The sequence below is a fragment of the Antechinus flavipes genome, chromosome 3 (assembly GCF_016432865.1).
Source record: "Antechinus flavipes isolate AdamAnt ecotype Samford, QLD, Australia chromosome 3, AdamAnt_v2, whole genome shotgun sequence".
Classification (NCBI taxonomy): domain Eukaryota; kingdom Metazoa; phylum Chordata; class Mammalia; order Dasyuromorphia; family Dasyuridae; genus Antechinus; species Antechinus flavipes.
In genome coordinates, this window is record NC_067400.1 from 592,515,523 (window position 1) to 592,525,229 (window position 9,707).

General features: G+C 36.8%; 1 protein-coding gene across 2 annotated transcripts in view; it reads right to left on the reverse strand.

Moving 5' to 3' along the window:
- The window catches only part of PRDM2 (PR/SET domain 2), a 184,562-nt gene extending 175,261 nt beyond the window's left edge, over positions 1–9,301 (reverse strand). For both annotated transcript variants that reach the window (XM_051988511.1, XM_051988510.1), the window contains exon 1: positions 9,194–9,301. The gene's annotated coding sequence lies outside the window, so the exon portion shown is untranslated. The remainder of the gene's footprint in view (positions 1–9,193) is intronic.
- Positions 9,302–9,707: the final 406 nt, after the last annotated feature.

The following is a 9,707-nucleotide window of genomic DNA, read 5'->3' on the forward strand; positions in this document are numbered from 1 at the left end:
TTCTGATAGTCATTCACTGATGCCCAATAAATGAGCAATTATTTGTAAGTGTACAGATGCAGAAACTAAACACATAAATTATGTGGAACTTCCCGCAGTCTGAAGAGATTGGGGCAAATTACAACCTGAATTTCAGTTTCCTTTTCTGTAAAAGAAGGCTGTTTCCCTAGGGGATCTCCATTCCAATTTTAACTTCTATAATTCTCTGACATTAGAAGAAAAAGTATACTATATGCATAATTCTAGGTAAATGAGGGACTTGCCTAGGTAAAATAAAAAATTTAAGATTTCCAGCCATTTCTGTTGCATAATAATCCCAATTTGCATATATCTATATTTGAAATTACTGTTGCTATCATAAGGGAAGCAACGGAAATTGAAGAAATAAGAGAAATAAATATCCTAAGCCAATTTAATTTAATTTAATGCAATTACCATGCATTTATTTTCCTAAGCATTTCAATGATTTTCATTAAAAATTACAATGGTTTGAAAAATGTACATAGATACTTCAGTACCTTCACATCTTTTGTAAAATACTTATCAATCTTTCTAAATTACTAGTGTTACCTCATTCCTACAATGAAAAAAGAAATCATTGTTCCACTCAAAGTATTTTCAGATTTCTTACTATACAACTACATGGCAATGTTCATACAGAAAAGAAATTCCTTAAGCTCCTCAAAAGTCCAAACAAATTTTTGAGATATCTGTATCTTAGGAGGGCAGCTAGATGGCACAGTGGATAAGAGCACCAGCCCTGAAGTCAGGAAGACCAGCATTCAAATTTGACCTCAGACACTTAACACTTCCTAGCTGTGTGATCCTGGGCAGGTCATTTAACCCCAACTGCCTCAGCAAGAGAGAGAGAGAGAGAGAGAGAGAGAGAGAGAGAGAGAGAGAGAGAGAGAGAGAGAGAGAGAGAGAGAGAGAGAGAGAGAGAAATCTGTGTCTTCTCTCAAAGGTGTGAAAAGATAATACTAGGTGCTTTTCACAATCTCCATTCTCATTTACCTTGAAATCAAGAAAGGTTTCATGGAGCAGGTGAATTTGGAAGGTTTCCAAAGAAGGGATTCAAAGAGGCTGATGCAAGAAAAGAGTATAATCCAAGCATAAGGGACAGCCAGTACAAAAACATAGTGACAGAAGATGGATGTTACAGGATGAGAGAGTTATACGTAAGAAGTAATGAAAATATAGTATTAGCCTAAATGTGAGAAAATTTCAAGTGTTCATTCTATTCAACAGAAAAACCCTTCACAAGAGCCCAGATCTCCAATAACATTTCAGATGTGCATAATTAAAGTGTTAGAAAAAAGGTAAACCAGTCACAGAACAGAATCAATGTTCTCTCAACCTAAACTTTATTACTTTAGTATTTAAATCTATAGTCCTTGTATTACTAACTCTATCTTTACAGATACACAATTTCCTCCATATGGGTACTCCCTCCACTGGTAAAGATCACAATTACTGTTGGGAATATGCTGCAACTTGCTTACTCTAACCATCCCATCCTATCCCATCCAATCTAACAAGCTTTTATTTATAAGTGCCCATCATGTGCAAAATATTGTCCAAACACTAAAGTTATAAATTCAAAGCAGTCCTTGCCCTAAAGGAACTTTCATCTGAAGTGAGAAGGATAAAAGATACTACATTTGACCAAGTACATAGATTTCTAAGGAGAGAATCTAAAGGAATGGGAAAAAGGCTTCCTCTAGTAGGTTGGTTCATTCCACTGCCTTTGGGTCACTTGCAATTCTGGTTCAAGAAGCTCTTTGATTCAAATTATCTGAAAGAACTTTGGGCAGCTTTATGTCATTTAAAGTTTTGTACAATCTCTCAAAAGAGATCTTATTCAATTTCAAATATGACTGAGTTCAAATCACTGTCCATTTGTAATGTATGTCCAAACGACACATAGATATTCAACTAATTCAATGGTCAAGTGACAGATGCCCATTCAACTTCATGTCATAAAAGTCTAGGCCAGTGGTTCTCAAACTTTTGTTTTCAGAATCTTTATCCTATTAAAAATTATTGAGGATCTCTCCAAAGCGTTTTTGTTTATCTGGATTATATTTATAAACATTTACCATATTGGAAATAAAAACTATTTTTGAATTTGTAGACCCTTTAAAAGGGTTTGAGATCCCCAGGATTCTCTCCAGGGGTCCTCAAACTTTTAAAATAGTGGGCCAGTTCACTGTCCCTCAGACTGTTGGAGAGCCGGATTATAGTAAAAACAAAACTTTGTTTTGTGGGCCTTTAAATAAAGAAACTTCATAGCCCTGGGTGAGGGGGATAATCATCCTCAGCTGCCACATCGGCCCACGGGTTGTAGTTTGAGGATCCTTGCACTAGACCATACTTTGAGAACCACTGGTTTAAGCAATCAGCATTTCATCCACTTTCTCTTTCCACTGTGAATAGCTTAGCCACTTACAGGAGCAGGCAAGCACTTCCCTTCCATCTAGGTTTTGTCAGATTTCAACTCAATACAACTGGCAAAACATTATCTGAATGGGAGACTTGCGATAACTTTATTTTGATAAAGAATACCTTTTTTATTTAAATGTAACAGGTCATCGCTAATGGTACTGGCAAGCTCAGAAATTTATTTTTAATGTCTTGTTTGATAATAAGACTCAAAGGATAAGTGAACCAAGTTATTTCTGGAAGTTTTATCTTTCCAAAAGCCTTGTCTTTATTAAGTTAATAAGACAGCTTGTTCACAGAGAGTCTTTAAGGTCACATTTTGTTCTGCTCCATCAATTAGAACTGGAGGTACTTTTAGAGACTAATCTACTGATTTTTTTCGGATAGGGAAATTGACAAAGAAAGAAGAGGCTTGTTCCAAGTCACCCACTGTGTCCATGTTCCCTTCACTACATCCCGCTGCCTTCTTAATGTTCACCTTAACAAGAGTTAGAAAAAAATTGAGATACAGGCTAATGCTGAAAGATTTAAGTTAGCTTTAAACAGTCTGATTTTTAAATCCTGAAAACAGACTGCAGTGCACAGTGGCATAAAACTACATGAAGACGTCTCAGTAAATTCACATAAGAAGAATTTTATAATATCTCCATCATACCCAAATAAAAATGCACAGCTCTTCTTTTAAAAAACCTAGCAGAGAATAAACTGTTTTAACTTTGCAAAGCTAGAATGGAAACATAAGACTAATTAGAAATTTCCTTTTGTTCAAAATGTGAAAGCCACAAAGGTAACAATTCTCCAAGAATATTTAAACTTGTGAAATTTACAATATAGTATTAAAAGACTCAGCTAATAATATCTATAGATAATGACCCTTCACCCCAAAATAGATGATTAAATCAATATATAAACTAATCTACTTAACATAAAAACATTCTTTTCTTAAATCAGACAGGAAAGAAAATTCAACATGGATTAAAGCAGCAATTCTAAAAAAATATGCCACAAAGAACTAGCTTCAAAATGAAATAGCATAAAGTGTATGTGTGTATATATATATATGTATGTATGTATATAAAATCTGCATGTGATATTTTAAATAACCGCTACTGGAAATCTTCACTTTCGAAATGTAACCATATTGCTTCATTCTCATTTAAAAAAAAAAGAAGAATGTTATTCACAATTTTGTCATAAACAACTGGCTTTTCTGGCTTTTCCCAGATCCAATTCAAAATTCACTTTTTAAGTAAATAACATAAAGTCATAAATATATAATCATTTCATAAATATTCATTTATCTGAATGGAACTAGAAGCTAACAAAAGTAAAAGTATTCAGTAAAACTAATATTGTAAGAATTGTAAAGAATAAATAAAATGTATTGAAAAAGTTAAATATGGAGATTTATATCAAAGAATCAATTAAGTGCCTAGGAAGTGAAAAGCAAAATGAAAAGCAAAAGAAGCTTATTATCTAATTGGGATGAGGCATAATTAATAAAACAAGATGAAAAAGATCACAAAGTTATATCCTTGTTTATTGATCTTATTGATGTGTTTTAAGGATCACTGAGTTATAAAGCATTTTCATGACTGAAAAATCCAAGGTATCTTTCCTGCAAAAAGCTCAAACTTTCAGACAACTTTCCATATCATAGTAAAACTGAGAGGAAGTGATATAATCTCATCTTCAAACTTTAAAACATAAGGGTTCTCACATATTGCAGAGGCCAGCCCTAAAGTCAAAGTTGGAAGTCTGATCTCTTATTCTATAGGTAAGCAAATCACTCACCCTCTCAGCACCCAAGGGGGAGGGGGAGGAGATAATTTATAAGAAAGATTGGAACTTAGAGAGAATCCACAGTTAGGCTTTGGTTTCCACATGAATAAAATCCTAGGTGCAGAAATTTGAAATTTAAAAAAAAACAAACTTAAATTTGCCAAATTGTTACCATCACCAAAGACATACATTGAGCCAAAGCAAGTTAACGTCCTCAACAAGTTCATAACAGAACTGAATAAGTGTATCCAGCCAAGAGCAAGAACAACTAAGCAACTACCACAGTTACAAAAGAACTCTCTGAACACTGTAAAATGAGGCATTCGCTATACTTGAAACAGGAACCTACAAAACTATAGCCAATCTCAGCAAACTTTAAATTAAAAAATAAATTTGAAATATAGTAATTTCCCCATAGTTCACATTACAATTAATCACACTGTCATCATCAACTGAATATATATGTGTGTGTATGTATATGTATATATATATATGTGTGTGTGTGTGTGTGTATACATATATATATATTCTAGCTTTTAACTACTTAACTTTTATGAAAATACCATCAAAAGAATTTAAGGCTATCTTAGTAAAACCCTTATAGAGAAGTTCATATAAAACTGTATTTTAATGATTTCCAAAATATACTTTCAAATTAAAAGCTAACTTATACTACTAACATTTGCATATAACTGTATATTTCAAGTACAATGTGAAGAAGTGTGTATATATGCAGATAGCCACCATCCACTAAGGAAATGGAAACAAAAACAAAACCTCCAAAGCTATCACAGTAATCATGTGCTGAGATGGCTTAGTATTTGAAATTTTCCATATAAAAGTAATCTGAAATATACCACTAAAGATACACTTACACACAATACTCTCTTTGATGGAAATACACATGCATCTTCAGCAAAGTATTTTAGTTTCTATGGAAAAGAGCATCTGTTATAATGAAGTCTTGTATAAGCACCACAATTATATTATTCACTAAACATCTTTTTCGACCAAATCAAGTTATTAAACACAGTGCTGGAGCATGGAATGGGGTAATAAAAGGATTTTAAATTTATTTATTTTTTATTTATATTTTAAATTTATTAAATTTAAATTAAATAAAAAATTACATTAAATTAATACACTGAAGCACTACTTGCCCTCAGGAAGATTACATTCTACTAGAGAGGTTACACATGTAAGTGTAAAATAAGTACATTTAAACGAAGGTAATTTTTGTTGAGAATTGTCAAGAAAGGCCTCACATAGGAAGCAGAATTTAAGCTATGTGCTGACAGAAGGATAGAGATTCCAAAAGACAAAAAGTGCATGAGGAACAGACTATAGAAACTCATAGAAGCTAAAGATGTAAATGTCATGTATTTAGGCAAAAGGCAGCTTGGCTAGATCAAAGACCAGGAAAAGAGTTCATACATAATTAAGTCTGGAAAGGTATAGAAATCTGATGACATGCGGTAATAATTCAATTAACACTGTGGATACTGAGAGTTAGATTGACTTCATAAAAACTCTCTGGCTCCAAAATACATAATGAGCGCCTTCCAGAGCAAAACTGCCAAAAAGCAACAATTTACAAAGCCATTAAATCAAAGAGCATAAAGAGACTGCAAGAGGGCATGTAGTTCATGTCCCATCTTCAGAAAGGACAGCATAATAGCATCTTAATAATCAGATAAGAAAATCCTAAAAGATCTTCAGAAAAAAGAATATTCATAAAGTTCCCTAACCAATCCAGTCTTGGAGTTAAAACTTCAATCTAACACAAGTAACACAGAATGATATCATTTCAGAGCTGGAAGAATTCTTGGAGATCATCAATTCAATCCCCTCTCTTCACAGATGAGGAAACTGAGGCCCACAAAAGCTTTTAAAGAATGTGTTGATCAGCTATCAAATTCAAACAAATATTTTGAGTGATTCATGGGCATTTAATGACACAATTCTAACTTAAAGAAGAGAATGACAGAATATCTCAGACCTTCACATCAAAAGTATAAATGACCCAACGTGGACAATTCCAAACAGCGGGTGCCTCTGCAGGATTCTGTTTTTGTTTCCTATAAAAGAGTGGGAGGCAAGGTAGCAGATGGGTGAGGTTCAGTCCAGGACCTCAGACCCAATTCTATCAGTGCTAAGAACTATTTGACCTTGGGCTAGTCACTTCATACTCACAAGCAGGATTTTCATTATCTGTAGAAGGTGACTTGGAGATCTCCAAGGTCTCTGGTAACTTTAAACTTTCTGATCCTGTGTCTGCAAAAAGTGACAGCACACAGTTTTCTTTGTACAGAATTAATAATAGTTTGAAAGCAAAGCTTGCAAAAACACAAACCAAGAAGGTATCAAATCACAAGCTAAATGAATTAATAACTATAAAAGCTTAAAACAGACCAATATTAAAAGAAAAAATAACTAACTAGGGAAAAAAAAACCAACAAAATCACAACTAATATCTCTTGAATTCCTGTATAACCCGGAGAAGGATTAACAGTACAACTTGAAACTGAAAGTTATGTATTCCAATCGCAAAGGCAGAAAATACAGGCTTAAATTCTAGAAAATCATCTAAATTTTGTCTATATTAAGGTTGAACAGGAATAGCTTATTTTAAAATTCAAAAAGAAGCCTCTTTAAGCAAACTTTTTGTCCCCAGGACCTTTCTCCACAAGATATTCTGCAAAATCCCTGAAATGGTGACATATGTAATTCAGGCATCTTAGTAAAGGTGCCAATACCAAAGGAAAAAATGACAAAGAAATCTGAAACACCAGAGGAAAACAATTTATCAATCAAAAAAAAAAAAAAAATCAATCAGAAAATCCAAAATGGGAGAATTTCCTGAATTTGAAGTCAGAGGAAAAAAAGATTTTACCAAACACATCATCAATATATATAGGGGCAATTTCCCAAATAGAAAACCTTTTTCAAAACCTAAGATGATTTGTAACAGGTCCTACCAAAAGGAGAGGGACATATACTTCTCTGAAAACTTTTGGAAGAGCTACATAGACTCTTTTCAAAAGTCAAAGCTTTAGTTAACATGGAAGTAATAATAGAACATGGCTCTCAATAATTCTTTCACAAAGCAAATAGACATTTTTCTACAATGACTGGAACTCAAATACAACAGGGCAAATTAAAATGTATTACAAACTCTAAGGAAAATAGAATCAGGGAAAGCTAACTCTTTAACATTTTATAATACTTATTTTTAACATTTTATTTAATAAAACTTTTTTTAAACAATCTGCAGAAAAGGCAATTTAAAAGAACTGGCCCATCAACCTTCCTTTCTCCCATAAATCAAGTTAAAATTTAGGCTGTTTCTGAGCACAAGTTTAGCTTTGTTCTATCTTAGTACCTCCCAAAGACCAGGCGTTTATACCCACAAGTCAAAATAGCAACAGGTGGAAATCAGAGGAACCAATAATATCCATCTTATACCTTAGGAAAAAAGGTCCCCCTGAGTAATTTGCAGAGATTATTACAAATTTATCAAACATTATTATGATATCTAGCACTTATAAATTGACAAAGCTTTACAAACACCAATTTACTTGCTACTCAAAATTACAACAGCAGATAGGTACTACTATGATGCCCATTTTCCAAATGAGAAAAAGGAAGCAGGTTAGATCCCCCTGCTCCTATGTATTTCAGAGAGAAAGCTGACTTCTTGATTCCAAGTCCCACACAGAATCTAGCTTCCTATTCCCCATATGGCTGTCACCTATCACAACCATTCTGAGCCAGGAGCCCCTAGAAGGCAAAGGGTATCTTAGGTCTATGAGTTTTCTCTAGTCAGGGATTTGTACGTGTTAGATGCTTATCAAATGTATCAGACTTAATTATTGTAGAACTGCTTAAACTATAGCAGCCTACTTTCACAAAGCTTTATATGAGATTACAGTAGAGGCAAAATTATCTTATTCAAATGTCATTAACTAGTTTATTTGGAGGAACTACAATGTATTTAGTCATAACAAGCTGTTACAATTTTATTGCATATTAGGAGGCCATCAAAATCATTGTTATGGAAATAAACACACACGACACAACTTGTAGGAACAGGATAACAGACTTTAGAACTTGAAAAGGGACCAAAGATATGCACCTCCTTTTACAGGGGAGGAAACTGAGGCCCTGAAAGGCTCTATGATTTGTGCATGACCTGAGAAGTACGATCAGAGTTAAGGATCCCAAAATAGGTACTCCGACCCAAAATCCAAAATTCCTTTTATCAAACTTGGGTAATAAAAATTTCCCAAACAGAACAGTAAATGCAAGCTCAAAAAAAAAAAAAAAAAAAAAAAAAAAAAAAAAAAAAGGCATTTTAAAACAAGGGGACATAATAACGGTATTAGAACAAACAAAAATTCCTATTCAACACTAATGTGTAGGAAAGGAAACCTTCGATTAAGAGGTTGTTCCTGATGGCGTGCAAGTGTCTGCGCGCATCTCTGTGCGTGTCCGTGGGCCTGTGTGCGGGTGGAGGGGCTGGGTCCGCTACTTCCTCGGCTCGGCGCTCGCCCCGCGGCTCGAGCAGGATAGAGCCTGGGCAGAGAGCGCGCTCAGAGCGTGCGGCTGCGGCGGCCGGACAGGTGCACGCGGCGGCTGGCAGCAGGCGGGCGGGCGCTCCCGCTAACTCGGCCGGCGAGAGAGAGGTCCCGGAGCGGACGCGCGCCCCTCCCCGCCGCCTGCGCGCCCCCTACTTCTTTTCCTACCCACCCCTCCCCCTCCCGCAGTCACCTGCCTCTCTCCCCGCTCCGTGCTCCCGCGGCCCCTCCCCCGCGCCCTCCGCTCCCCACCCAGAAGAGCTGACGGATAAACGGACGGAGGGGGCGGCGGCGGCGTCGTTGCTCCCCGGCCGGACTGCCTGTCGCGCGCTCCCTCCCTCCGTCAGTCCCAGCCGCCGCTGCCCTCGGTGAGTCCGGGCCGAGCCACCTACCTGTGCCTGGCGCCTTCGCCGCCACCCGCGGCTCTAAGGATCCCAGAGCAGGCGCAGCCGCCGCTGCCGCTCCACACGCCTCAGGGCCCGGGATTCTCGGGACGCCATTTTGTCTCCCCGCCGGAAGTGACGCACAGTGCCCAGCCGGCGGGAGGGGCGGGGAGGGGCGGCGAGGGGCAGGGTGGGGAGTGGAGAGCGTGTGCGGGACCCGGAGTTTTGCGTGTTTCCTAGACCGCGGGTTCCTACATTTAACTCCTCGCACTTAGCAAGCCCTATAAAGTTCGCTGCTGGGAGGCAGTGCTCAATTTCTTTATCTGTAAATTGACGGGATTGAATTCCATGGCCCCAAATACTCTGATTTGTGAAGATTCACAAAACGGTGAATGCAAGCTCAAAAGAAAAATGACATTGAAAACCAGGAGAGGGGTTAAGGTTAGATCTCAAATACTCTGATTTGTGGAGATTCACAAATAGTGAATGCAAGCTCAAAAGAAAAATGACATTGAAAACCAGG